The 12,253-nt window shown below is 51.6% G+C and overlaps 1 protein-coding gene and 1 pseudogene across 2 annotated transcripts in view; one reads left to right on the top strand and one right to left on the bottom strand.

Moving 5' to 3' along the window:
- LOC144258213 (uncharacterized) overlaps positions 1-12,253 on the bottom strand; it is an 84,438-nt pseudogene that overhangs the window by 32,356 nt on the left and 39,829 nt on the right.
- The window catches only part of LOC144258283 (uncharacterized), a 32,134-nt gene that overhangs the window by 1,493 nt on the left and 18,388 nt on the right, over positions 1-12,253 (top strand). The window contains exon 1 of one of the 2 annotated variants that reach the window (XM_077806734.1): positions 1,811-1,927. The exons of the other annotated variant lie outside the window; for it this stretch is intronic. The gene's annotated coding sequence lies outside the window, so the exon portion shown is untranslated. Of the gene's footprint in view, positions 1-1,810; positions 1,928-12,253 lie in introns of those variants that run through there. 2 annotated transcript variants of the gene reach the window in all.

The raw sequence follows: 12,253 nt of genomic DNA, 5'->3' as shown, positions 1-12,253 counted from the left end.
TTAATTCATGAAAGCCCACTAATTATTGACTGATTTGTGTTGCATAAGCATCTGATTAAGCACCTAGTTAAACCTGTACCACTGTAAGTGGAAATGCATCAACACAGCTTAGCTCCAATGTGTTTAATTGTGAATGAAAAGTTTCTAAATTAAGTAAATGGTAGAATGGTTACTGGGGAAAATACACAGAAGTGCCTCTACCCAGTCCTGTTGACTTCTTGTCCCAACGCCCCATGAGTTCTGGCCTCCTGGTCAATTCAGCTCCCAGTCCCACATCAGCTGTGCCCTCTCCCAGCCTAACCCCTTTCTACTGCAGTTTTTCATCCCCCTTGTCCAGGCAGGGGGTTGGCGCTGCAGTCCCTAAAGCACCTGCTTTAATCACTGTCTCACGTACTGGGGGTATTTAGATTTCAGGGAACGATTTATCAGAGTTACTGACTCTGGGCGGTGGAAGAGAGGAGAGGCTGAGAGGGAGTTTTCTCACCACACTCTGTAGGGCCATGTTCAACCCTGGTAACCTCCATGTTACCTCATCTTCCACCCTCCCCCTTGTGTCTCTGCTCATGTGTCAGAGTGTCACCTTCTGATCAGAGAACCATAGAATATCAGGGTTGGAGGGGACCTCAGGAGGTCATCTAGTCCAACCCCCTGCTCAAAGCAGGACCAATCCCCAACTAAATCATCCCAGCCAGGGCTTTGTCAAGCCTGACCTTAAAAATATCTAAGGAAGGAGATTCCACCACCTCCCTAGGTAACGCATTCTAGTGTTTCACCACCCTCCGAGTGAAAAAGTTTTCCTTATATCCAACCTAAACCTCCCACACTGCAACTTGAGACCATTACTCCTTGTCCTGTCATCTTCTACCACTGAGAACAGTCTAGATCCATCCTCTTTGGAACCCCCTTTCAGGTAGTTGAAAGCAGCTATCAAATCCCTCCTCAGTCTTCTCTTCGGCAGACTAAACAATCCCAGTTCCCTCAGCCTCTCCTCATGAGTCATGTGTTTCAGTCCCCTAATCATTTTTGTTGCCCTCCGCTGGACTCTTTCCAATTTTTCCACTCCTTCTTCTAGTGTGGGGCCCAAAATTGGACACCGTACTCCAGATGAGGTCTCACCAATGTTGAACAGAGGGGAATGATCACGCATCTTGATCTGCTATCAATACCCCTACTTATACAGCCCAAAATGCCATTGGCCTTCTTGGCAACCAGGGCACACTGTTGACTCATATCCAGCTTCTTGTCCACTGTCACCCCTAGGTCCTTTTCTGCAGAATTGCTGCCTAGCCATTCGGTCTCTAGTCTGTAGCGGTGCATGGGATTCTTCTGTCCTAAGTGCAGGACTCTGCACTTGAGCTTGTTGAACCTCATCAGATTTCTTTTGGCCCAATCCTCCAATTTGACTAGGTCCCTCTGTATCCTATCCCTACCCTCCAGCGTATCTACCTCTCCTCCCAGTTTAGTGTCATCTGCAAACTTGATGAGGGTGCAATCCACACCATCCTCCAGATCATTAATGAAGATATTGAACAAAACCAGTCCCAGGACTGACCCTTGGGGCACTCCACTTGATACCGGCTGCCAACTAGACATGGAGCCATTGATCGCTACCCATTGAGCCTGACGATCTAGCCAGCTTTCCATCCACCTTATAGTGCATTCATCCAGCCCATACTTCTTTAACTTGCTGGCAAGAATACTGTGGGAGACCGTATGAAAAGCCTTGCTAAAGTCAGGGAATAACACATCCACTTCTTTCCCCTCATCCACAGAGCCAGTTATCTCATCATAGAAGGCAATTAGATTAGTCAGGCATGACTTGCCCTTGGTGAATCCATGCTGACTGGTCCTGATCACTTTCCTCTCCTCTAAGTGCTTCAGAATTGATTCCTTGAGGACCTGCTCCATGATTTTTCCAGGGACTGAGGTGAGGCTGACTGGCCTGCAGTTCCCCAGATCCTCTCTTTTCCCTTTTTTAAAGATGGGCACTACACTAGCCTTTTTCCAGTTTCAGCAGCTGTTACTGTGCATGCTCAGTGAGAGCTCCAGCAGGGTTTCATGGGCCCAGGCCTGTACAGCGCAGCTCACCTAAAACCAAATTCCATCTTAGCAAAGATTAGGGGTTTGATTCTGTGCCATGGTTGTCGTTTTCCCTCGTACTTTAGTGATAGGCCCTAACAGCAATGGTTGGGTTTGCATAGGTGTGTTTTGGGAGTATTGGGTCATTGTTCACGTCACTCAGATTTAGGGTTACATTGGTGAGTACCTTATCTCTGCATTTCCTGATTATTACAAGTTTGAGTTTTGCTGATCTCTCTTTTGGAGGGGCACCAAACAGCTCTGGGCAACTTTAAATCCTGCATTCATTAAGTTTTTTTGTTAGTGAATTTCCTAGCTTTTTGCGCAGAGCAATGTTGACTGGAGGAGTTAGCAACCCTATAGGTAGTTGTGGGTTTCACACAAGTTTGCAATCAGATGCACAGAGAAGTGCAATGACTTACCCAAGGTCACCCAGCAGGCCTGTGGCAGCCAGGAATAGTCTCTGTCCAGTGCTCTCTCCACGTAGGTGCTGGGTGATTCTGAAGTGCTGCTCTCCCCGCCTCCTCCCCCATACTTTTTGTTAAGGTGGAATGGGAATAACAGTCATGGTTTCAAATGTGTCTCTCTCTCTGCCACCTCCTCCTGCTGCCACCAGTTCTAGCTCGGCCTCCCCTTCTTGTCCATCGCCTCCAGCCCTCTCTTAGCTCTGTAGGAGCCAGTAGCTGTCTCCTGTCCTAGGCTACTTCACACATGTATTACAGGCAGCAGTGTAAGGTGGCGCATGCCACCTTGGTAATGTAGCCTGAGCTGCACACTGAGCTGGGCCCTCACTGCTTCTTCCAGATGGGCTCCCTGCTCCAGCCATGCCCTAGCTCTGCCCCTCCTCCAATCAGGCCCCCTCCCCTATACACTCTGGCCTGCCCCTCCACCCCATACACGTGTAACATGTGCCTTTAAATTATTCATATTTTGGATTTCAGATGATTAAATTTTTGTTACCTTCAGCTTCACCATCTTCCCCTGCCCAGCCCGGTTTCAGGTGTTTGGTGGTGCCCCGATGGTTTTCCATTGATAGTTTGGGAGGGAGCAAGGCTAGTCTCTTGAGCGTTGCGTTACCTTACCAGCTGACTAGGGAGGAGTGACGACCATAGTTCCCTCTAAAGTCTGCACCTGGGCGGCCGCCCACATGGGAATGAAGGGCTGCATACCTAATAGGTGGAGCTGCACAAATGTGGCTCCACTAATTAGGTGCCTTCTGGACCATGGAGAGGATGCGGAAGAAGGTGAGGTGATGGGGGAAATAGGGGTAGGTGGGGGGAATAGGGGGTGAGTGAGGTGATGTGGGGGTTGGGAGTTTGAGGTGTCCCAACTTCCAGCCGGGCTGCAGTGGCAGGGAGAGGAGAGATTTGGACTCTCAGCAGCCCCGGTTGGGCTGCCGGTGCCAGGGAGAGACAGGAGGCTTCCCCAGCCCCAGGGTGGGCTGGGGGAGCAGGCTGCACGGGGGTTTGGGGTGCCAAGATTTTGGGCGGGTTGCTAGCAATTTTGGAGCATGCGGGGGATGTGGCTACATGGGAGGTGGGGTGCTGGGGAAACTCCATTGTCCGATTAATGCATCAGAGCAAAGTCAATCCAAGCACATCTTTCCTTTACTTGTTGTTAAGGTAACTATGAGTCTGGGGTGAGGAGCTGGTATTAATTACCACCTGATTATATATAATTACAAGATCTGAAATATCCCAGGAATAATCTGATGGGGAAGGAATAATGTGGCACCCCCACTATTTTCCACTGTTTAGAATTATAGAGCAAACACAAAAGAGTGACTCCTCTGCAGTTCTAAACCAAAATATTTTTCACCTAGTATCAGCAGGGAAAGATTAAGACCTTGCTTTTGGCCATGTTGAGTTTCTGTTGACAGCTGGTGGACATCTGCTAGGAGATGTTAGAAAGACTGGGAAAAGATTTAATTTGACTGGAGGGAGACAGATCCAGAGCAGAGAGGTAAAGAGTGCTGAGGGATTCTGCATTAGCAGATCTTAATGCAGAATCTGACTTATGTTGGTGCTTTTTTTATTGTAAAGCATTTAGGCTGCTTTTGTAGATATGTGTAATTAATCTCTCCTCTTCCTAGAGTTCTGAGGAGGTTATATGAGTATTTTTAAAGAGTGCAGACTGCAGATTAGGTTGCAGTGAGGTCTTCATAAGTGCAGGATCAGGCTCTAAACTGCTGTCAAGTCCACACACTGAACAAACTGAAAAAAACACTTTGATCTTTCTGTTGTAGTGATCTGATGATAAATTACAGCAATCCAAGGTTAAAAGAAATACATCTGTGATTTTATTTTGATTGTTGTGGCTTTAAGAAGCTGGTTTCTTGCTATTTACTCTCTCTTAGATACTGATCCTGCAAACAGTTATGCCTCTGGAGGGCATCCATGCATAGGCGTTTGCAGGATTGGGGCTTTAGTGAATGAATATTGGCGCAAAAGCATGTGGCTAGGCCTAGCTCATGACATTGGCATGGTTACATTTCAAACAAGGTTTACATAGGTGTTAATGGCTTAAGGTAAGAAAGACAAGGATTCTTTTAACAACATAATTCTTTTGGAGTGTTGTAGGTATCTGAAAACTGTGATCTTAATGATTTTTTAAAAAAATCCTATGTTTACTAATCGATACATGGTAAATAGTTAAAACTGGAAGAACTTGACAATGGATGCTGTTTATTTGTTTGGTCCTTCAATTAGAGTTGGATTCCAGAAAAGTTATTTGCATTACGTTTTAGAATTTGTTTGGGGAGAGGTATTGGAAACCATTAAGGCCAGATCTTTGCTATCTGGTATAGTTCCGGATCTTCAGAGTACTCCCATTGACTCAGAAGTAGGAAGCACTAGGTGGGATGTTCGGTGTTTTGTAGGATGAAGGCCTTATTGCAAGCTCTTTGACACATGGTTTTGGAGTTTGCAGACAGATCCCTGCTTCAATGTGCTTCAGGGCTTCTACTCTTCAGTTTTTGAGTTGGTGACACGCACACACAATGTGAAGACAGGAGAACTTTGCCTGTTTCTACAGGGCTCTGTTGCACTTGCACAGCGTGGGTCCTAACCACTCATTTAAAATACCCATCACCAGCCAGTTGATGTTTTACTTCCCTTCATATTTTCAGTGTTGTCACTTGTTTGTTTGTGGTTTTGTTTGCTGTCTGTGTTGCTTTATTACTTCTTTTTACTGTTCTCAGCGTGTGATGTATTCATCAAATTAAGAATTGACATCCCACAGATGGTATAAGCCTGAGTGAATACCTTTTACTCTCCTTTCCAGTATCAGAAAATATTGTATTAATATTTGCGATGAGAGCATGACTATTTCTAGTTGACTCATAAATTTGTTTAGCATCTTAAAGCTGTGTGTGCAGATAATATGCATGCAAGAGAGATAGTTTTGTGAACTGCAAAAGTCGGTAGCATGCTAGTGTTTTGGCAGATGCTTCATTTTTTGAGAGCAGCTTTCCCTGAAGATTTTGTGGTCTATGGTAGGAGGAGGTTATTAAATTGGGCCTCTGGTGCATGTTTTTTATGCTTTTGCTTAATGCCCATGACTGTGTTTTATTTCTATAGCTGTTTTCAGTAGGCCACATTTTGTCCCTTGTTTTAATATTCTTTCTTCTTCTTCCATACCTATGAACTGTTTAAAAATATATTTATATCTAGGATTTTTGTTTGAACTGGTGGCTCACATCCACACATTACCTCAATATTGGTGGAGCAGATAACAAAATTCATTCTGCACATGGATGGAAAAAATTAGAGGGAACATTGGTGATGACTCCCTCTTGGGTGGATGGGCCAATTCTGGGGCCCATTACCTCTTGGTGATTAATTTCCATTCCAAGTCCATAAAGTTGATTTTCAATATAAATGCTTTGTTCCTTACATACGCCCCATTCGTTGATCTCTCAGTCATTGTGAGTCTTGACCAGTTATGAGCTTTTTGTAGATGCCTCTGTCACGGAGTCACTGGGTCAGTCCTCTGGAACTACTCTGTATGAAGCCAGTCAGGACTCTGGGGGAGCCTCCTCTCTCTGAGCATACTGTTTCCAGGGCAGAAGCTTCCACAGCTTCGACCTTCCTGGGTCTGACCTCAGAGCATTCAGCATCCCTTTCCACAGTGTGTGCTTCCTGCAGCAAGTCCGCCCGGACGGGGCTCCTGGGGAAGCCAGAGGGCCCTACACCCCAACTCTGCAGTCAGACCCGACTCTCAGGCAGCCGGTAAAAGGTTTATTAGGCGACAGGAACACAGCGTAGAACAGAGCTTGCTATCACAGAAATCAGTGACTTTCAGCCAAGTCCAGCTTGGCAGTCCTGGGACAGACGCCCTGGACTCCCCCTCTTCCAGTGACCCGACCTTTGTTACAGCCTCACATGCTCTCCCCTATGGATAAATACCCTCCCAAGAGATGTTTGGTGTGATGGGTTTGTCAGGTCTCAGGTGAGAGCTGCTGGCAAAGACCAAGTGACCCTTTGCCAAGGGATCTCTGTGTCACTGTCTGACCCCCGTAGGCCAGGGAGAGAACAACTTTCTGCCAATGGCCTTCAGGACGGGGGCTGAGTTCACTGCAGTGCCCCCTCATCCCCTCTCCATTTCCCTTCTTGGTGTGCTGTCTGGGATGCTGTCCTGCTTCCTGCTCCCCAGGACACCCCGTATCTACTCCATGTGCCAGGCTTCTGCCAGCCCCCAGTGAGAGGCCATCCAGCCCATCAAACTGATGCCAAAGTGCTGGGCCTCAGGCCTTCTGCACCCCCACACATACCCAGCCCCCCCACACGCCATGCCTTGACTCTTGCACCCTCTACATCCCCACCCCACCCCTCGCACCAAATGGGAGCTCCTGCACCCCTCCCCACCCACACACACATTCCCACCTGCACCCAGGGGTGCTACAGGGGCATGTCCTTCTAGTGCATCAGGGCTCCACCCTCTGGCTGAGACCTCAGGGCACTTTCTTCCTCTCTTGGGTACCAGGTGAAACCGCAAAAGAACTGACTGTCAGCAAACAAGAGTAAATAAAGGAATGAAAGAAAAGAAAGTGTGTGTGTGGGGGTGGGGGAACTGTGGACAGATCCCATCAGGATATGGGCCTCTCTTACTTCTGGGAGCCCTGGGAGCATCTCAGTCACCTTCAGAGTTTACTGGGTCTCCAGCGCAAGTTTCAGCCTGCTCCCCCTTTGAGCTCTGGAGATCCCCACCCTCCCTCAGTGAAGGCCAGAGCCCTGAATGCTGCCAGCCCTCACCTTGGGGCTGGAGATGCTCCACAAACTGTTCTCTTCCCAGTGTTTCCCCCCTTGGAGTAGAGTAGGTCTCTCCTGTTAACTCCTGCTCCAGTCCTGACAGAATCATAGAAATGTAGGACTGGAAGGGACCTCAATAGGTCATCTAGTCCAGTCCCCGGCACTGAGGCAGGACTAAGTATTTTCTATTATAGGCCATCCCTGACAGGTGTTTGTCTAACCCAGGGGTTGGCAACCTTTCAGAAGTGGTGTGCCGAGTCTTCGTTTATTCACTTTAATTTAAGGTTTCGCGTGCCAAAAATACATTTTAACGTTTTTTAGACTCTCTCTCTCTAAGTCTATATATTATATAACTAAACTATTGTCACACGTAACAAGGGTTTTCAAAACGTTTAAGAAGCTTCATTTAAAATTAAATTAAAATGCTGATCTTACACCGCTAGCCCGCTGCTGGCCCAGGGTTCCGTTCACCCAGGCCGGCAGCGGGCTGAGCGGGGCCCGCAGCCAGGACCCCGTCCAGCAAGGGGCTGGCAGCCAGAACCCCAGACCGGCAGCGGGCTGAGCGGGGTCAGAGGCCGGGACCCCAGACCAGCAGCGGGCCGAGAGGCCCAGCCTGCTCCCACCCAGCCCACTGTCGGTCCGGGGCTCCGTCCTCCGTCCCCTGCCGGCCAGGGCCCCGGCCGTCAGCCCCTCCCAGCTCGCCGCCAGCCCGGGGTCCCAGCCCTGTCCACATAGAGTGGGTACCTACCTTCTCCCTGGTTCTAGCCATTCTCCTCTCTCTGCACTGAGCTGAGGGTGGGAGTATGCTGAGAATAGGGCTGGGGGTGAAGGATCAGGCTGGGGGTTAGGGTGTAGGGTCTGGCCAGGAGTTAGAATGAGGGAGGGGGCTCAGGGTTGGGGCAGGAGGTTTGGGTGTGGAGTGCTTACCTGGACAGCTCCCATTTGGTGCGAGGGGTGCAGGTGGGAATGTGTGTGTGGGCGGGGGGGGTGCAGGAGCTCCCATTTGGTGCGAGGGGTGGGGTGGGGATGTGGAGGGTGCAAGAGTCAGGGCATGGCGTGTGGGGGGGCTGGGTATGTGTGGGGGTGCAGGAGTCAGGGCAGGGGGCTGGGGTGTGTGAGGAGTGTGCAGGAGTCAGGGCAGGGGGCTGGGTATGTGTGGGGGGTGCCAAAGTCAGGGCTGGGGTTGGGGGGGCGGGACAGGGGTCAGGGCAAGGGGCTGGGAGTGTGTGAGGGGGTGCAGGGGTCAGGGCAAAGTGCTGGGGGGTGTGGAGGGTTCAGGGCACGGGGCTGGGGGTGTGTGAGGAGGGTTCAGGGGTCAGGGCAGAGTGCTGGGGGTGTGTTGAGGTGCTGGGGTGAGGGCAGAGGGCTGGGGGGTGTGGAGGGTTCAGGGCAGGGGGCTGGGTGTGTGTGAGGAGGGTTCAGGGGTCAGAGCAGAGGGCTGGGGGTGTGTTGAGGTGCTGGGGTGAGGGCAGAGGGCTGGGGGGTGTGGAGGGTTCAGGGCAGGGGGCTGGGGGTGTGTGAGGAGGGTTCAGGGGTCAGGGCAGAGGGCTGGGGGTGTGTTGAGGTGCTGGGGTGAGAGCAGAGTGCTGGGGGGTGTGGAGGGTTCAGGGAAGGGGGCTGGGGGGTGTGGAGGGTTCAGGGCAGGGGGCTGGGGATGTGTGAGGAGGGTTCAGGGAAGGGGGTGTGGGCTGGGGTTGTGGGGGTGCTCCGAGCCCCCTACCCTGAGCAGCTCACGACAGGGGACTGGAGGGGATATGCCAATTCCACCCCCTTCTGCAAGCTCCCTGGAGCAGAGCGCGTCCAAGGGCCACGGCAGGGAGGGAGAGGAGGAGGGGCAGGAACCCAGCATGCTGGGGGGAAAGGCTGGGGGAGGGGGAAGCTTGCCTGCCCTGCAAGGAGAGAGCGGTGCATGGGGGGGCGGGGAAGAGCGGGCCGGGCCGGGCTTTTAATGGCATGCTGCTGTCCGCTGGAGTCCGGCAGACAGCAGCGTGCCGTCAAAAATTGGCATGCATGCCATAGGTTGCCGACCCCTGGTCTAACCTGTTCTTAAAAACCTCCAGTGACAGAGATTTCACAACCTCCCTTCATAATTTGTTCCAGTGCTTAGATATCCTTACAGATAGGAAGGTTTTTTTAATGTCGAACCTGAATCTCCCCTGCTTCAATTTAAGGTCTTTCTGTCCTGTCCTCTCCTCAGTGGTTAAAGAAGAATTTATCACCCTCTTCTTTATAACAACGTTTTACATACCTGAAGACTGTTGTTATGAAGAAAAGAGAGGAAGGGTGGGATGTATAGGAACAGGATGGCTTGTGCGTGTCATAAGGACTGTGCTCATCAGTCTCATGCCCAGTGGATCACTGGGGGCTTTCCTCCATTTCATGTTAGCCTGCGGGGGAACTGGGTGCTCATGGAAACAAATGATGATCGCTGGCTTGAGCCAAGCCTACAGCAGACAGCTTCCCAGCTGGATCAATAGAGTAGCCAAATCTCTTCACTCCTGGCCTGCACACACCACATACTTCAGTCTTAGGCCCCCTCAAACAGCTCTGCCAATATAGTTCTGCTCTGACCTGCATCCCTTGAATACTCCAGGCCTGGACCCCTCTCATCAACAGGGCCAGCAATTTGCAGCAAACCGTGCAGTGCTTTTGTGGTGTGGATAAAATGTTCTCTAAGAACTAGGCTTAGAATGCTGTACAGGTTTCACTTCATCCCTCCCTACAATGCTTAACCCCACTGCATTGGGTGCCCATATTGACCTATGCTGAATACCGGACACCTAGTAAAATTACTCGTATTCAAGTGAGTTCAGTGGCTATCAATCAGAACTATGCAGTACAAACGTTCAAATTAACATCAAGCTGACTGAGCCCCCGTTAAAAAAAATTCTGCGTAATTGGATTCTTTTTATTTACCTTCTTATCTTTGAGGCTTTAGGGTTCACACAGGGAGGGGTGACACTCTCCCCCCCCCGTATAACTTCCTCATGTGGGGGGTGACCGACCAACCCCACCCTCCCTGACCAGGGCTCTCCACCCTCCATGCCTGGCTGGGCCCCTGGGACTGACCCGCCTCTCCTGGTACCCGGCACCACATCTTCCCGAGGCAACAAGTGAGGGGACATGCAGGGTCACATACCCTACCTTCCCCAGATTTCTGCCAAGGCTCACAGCAGAATGTGGCCAGCAGCAGCCTTTCGGCACACTGCGGGAGGGAAGGGACAGGAGCTGCTCCCAGCTGCAGAGGATGATCTGGTCTGTGCCTTTGCAGAGCTCAACTCTTCCCCGCACCTGTCTGTGTCTGGAAGCAGCTTGTCCCCTCCCGCCCACACAGTGCGGAAAGGCAGTTAACGCCTCCAGGCTGCTGCTGGCCACCGCACCGACATAACCCAGCGGCCTCCTGTCCTCCCCACCCCAGCTCCAGCACAGGCAAGAAGCGGTTGAGCCCTAAGCATGCCTTGTGCACCAGGGCCCTGGGAACTTGACTGCTGGGGGTTCAGCGAACCCGGCCAGAGAGGTGGCTCAGCAGAGGAGGGTGCTATGGGGACAGAGCAGCCCCATGCTCCCTGGGGTCAGGAGCCAGGGCGGTGTGGGAGGAGGCGAGTGAAGAGGGTGCTAAGCCCCTGCCTAAGGGGCTGCGACAGAGCCTGCAGGTTCAGGGCATGAACAGGCTGGAAATCACTTCTCCCTCGCCCCCCATTCCAGAGCTTAGCTGAGGGGCAGAGGCGCTTCCCATGCCAACACTGTGCAGGGCTTTGGCAAGTGCAGGGCTCAGCTCCTCCTGGCCAGCACCCCGGGCTGAAGAGGAAGGGGCCTGGTGTTGGTGAGCTGAGTACTCTGACCAGGGGCTGGTTATCTGCACAGCATTGGGAGCAATATGCGCCCCACCAGTGGGGATATGGAGGAGCAGCAGGTCTGGGGGGGGGGAGGCAGAGGGGCAAAGCAGGGAGAGAACAGCAAGAGGGGAGCACTTACAGGGTTGATGGGTGATCAGAAGAGGTGAGATGTAACCGGCCGCTGCCTGGCACCTGCCCGCACAAACCGGTCACCGCAGTGCGCAGCCAGTGCCGGCTGGAAACGGGCCGGGGCCCTGCTGGCTGAGAGCTGGCATGCAGTGGTGGTTGCGCTGACGGACCAGCAGGGGGAGCGGCCTGCCCCACATGCTGCATCTTCGCCTTGCCACCAGCTTTGCACGCCCACCCCCATCATCAGCCACTAGGTCACCCCACACTCACCGCTGATGGGCGGGCAGGTGGCCGGCGAGCAGAGATCTGGCCAGCAGGAGGACCCACCAGTACTCTGGGGGGTGGGGGGAAGAAAGACAGAAAATGCTGGACTATTTGCCCATTTTTAAGGAAAAGTCGGGACACCTGCAGGAAGACTTAAATACAGGACTGTCCCTTTAAAAACAGGACATCTGGTCACCCTACCACTGCACCACCCTAATCTCCTCCCCCACCTATGGATCTCATTGTAAGAAGGAATGAAAGCATCTAATCCCCCCTCCTGTTCCCTACCCCATCCCCTTTACATTTCTTGAGAACTGCTGATGCAGTCTGATCTGGCTGTGCTGCTACCTGCTGAGAGAAACAGGCATTGCCTCCCCTTGCTTCACATTTTTACTGGACATGTTCCTGTCGGGGCTGTAACAACATGAGATAGCCATATACTGAAGTGAGCCCTGAACCCAGGTCGCCAGGGCTTGTGCATGGATTGCCATACAGATTGTCTTTCCTGCAAGAAGATAAGGACCAGAACTGGTTTGGGGATGCCAGGGTGAAGAGAATTAAAGTACCTTGAAGAGGTGGTTCTCAGTGGTGCTTTTCTTTAGGATCCCCAGCTCTTTCAGCTTCTGTCCCATATGTTTTGCAGGTGTGGAGGGGCTGGGCCAGTCCAGACTAAAGCAGCAATTTAACCCCCTCTAT

This window comes from Eretmochelys imbricata, chromosome 28 (genome assembly GCF_965152235.1).
Source record: "Eretmochelys imbricata isolate rEreImb1 chromosome 28, rEreImb1.hap1, whole genome shotgun sequence".
Lineage (NCBI taxonomy): Eukaryota > Metazoa > Chordata > Testudines > Cheloniidae > Eretmochelys > Eretmochelys imbricata.
This window is presented reverse-complemented; position numbering and strand designations above follow the sequence as displayed.